This window comes from Coregonus clupeaformis, chromosome 12 (assembly GCF_020615455.1).
Source record: "Coregonus clupeaformis isolate EN_2021a chromosome 12, ASM2061545v1, whole genome shotgun sequence".
NCBI lineage: Eukaryota > Metazoa > Chordata > Actinopteri > Salmoniformes > Salmonidae > Coregonus > Coregonus clupeaformis.
Genome location: NC_059203.1, coordinates 58933845 through 58935459, shown reverse-complemented (window position 1 = coordinate 58935459; position 1615 = coordinate 58933845).

The window sequence follows — 1615 nt, the reverse complement described above, 5'->3', positions numbered from 1 at the left end:
CTGATACTCGAAGTGACCCATCGGTGTATTGAAACCCGTCAACCACTCGTCCCCCTCTCTGATCCGGACCATGTGATACGCATTGCGTAGGTCTAGCTTGGTGAACACCGTAGCACCCTGTAAGGAGTCGAAGGCAGAACTCATCAAGGGCAGGGGATACTTGTTCTTGACCGTGATGTCATTCAACCCCCGATAATCAATACACGGTCGAAGAGAGCCATCCTTCTTACCCACAAAGAAGAATCCTGCCCCCAGGGGTGATGACGAGGGACGAACGAGACCAGCAGCTAGGGACTCCTTGATGTAGGTCTCCAAAGCCTCACGTTCAGGTCGGGAGATACTGTATAACCTTCCCTTGGGGTAGACAGCTCCAGGGAACAGGTTGATGGCACAATCATATGGTCGGTGGGGAGGGAGTGACAGAGCCTTCTGCTTACTGAAAACTTCCCCAAATCGTGATATGTCTCGGGAACCAGGGACAAATCTGGGGGTTTAGCCTCAATCACCTGACTGGGAACCGAATGGGGACAGGCAGTCTTGAGACAGTTAGCATGACAATCAAGGCTCCAACTTCGTTACCTTGCCCGTCACCCAATCGAACATGGGATTGTGTTCCTTCAGCCAGGGGTATCCAAGGACCAGAGGAACATGGGAAGACGGCAGAATGAAGAATGAAATCATCTCAGAATGATTCCCCGACAACAGCATCTTAACCGGTTCAGTCCTCATCGTGATACGTGCCAGACTACTGCCGTCCAGAGTGGTAGCTTCAATGGCTTCCGGCTATTGCTCCTTGGAAAGCCCCAGCTGTTCCACCAACTCGGCATCTAGAAAGCTTCCATCGGCACCTGAATCGATAAAAGCGTTAATCGCTAAGCTCTGATTCCTGTTCATAAGGGTAGCCGGGAAACGGGGTCTGACAGAGGTATTGAGAGGTCGAAACTGGCTCGCTAAAAGTCCTCCCAACTTTAGCGAGCTGCGCAGTTTGACGACCCGACTGGAACCTGAGAAGCTGATCGGTTGGACGGAACCCATTGCTTCTCCCTCCTTCGCTCTCGGACTCGATTATCCACCCGAATAGACAAGGCTACCAAGCTGTCCAGGTCACTAGGCTCCGGATAGGAGATCAACTCATCCTTGAGCTGCTCCGACAGACCCTGGTAAAAGGCCGCTTGCAGAGACTCCTCATTCCACCCACTCTCCACCGCCAACGTCTTGAACTCGATCACGAAGTCGGCCACGCTGCGAGTTCCTTGGCGAAGCGAAAACAGGCGCCTAGCTGCGTCCCTCCCTCGGACGGAATGGTCGAAGAGCTTCCTCATCTCGGCCGTGAACCCCTGGTATGAAGCCATGCAGGGATCCTGTCGTTCCCAAACGGCTGAAGCCCACTCCAGCGCTCGACCACGCAGCAACTCAATCACAAAGGCTATCCTAGCCTTGTCTGTGGCATAAGAGTAGGGCTGTAGATCGAACACTAATCCACACTGCATAAGGAAGGAACGGCATCTTCCCAGCTCCCCCTCATATTTATCCGGCGTCGGAACCTTGGGCTCACGGAAGGACACAGCTCCAGAAGCGGCAGGCGAGATGGGTGAAACCGGTAGTGGATCCTCCA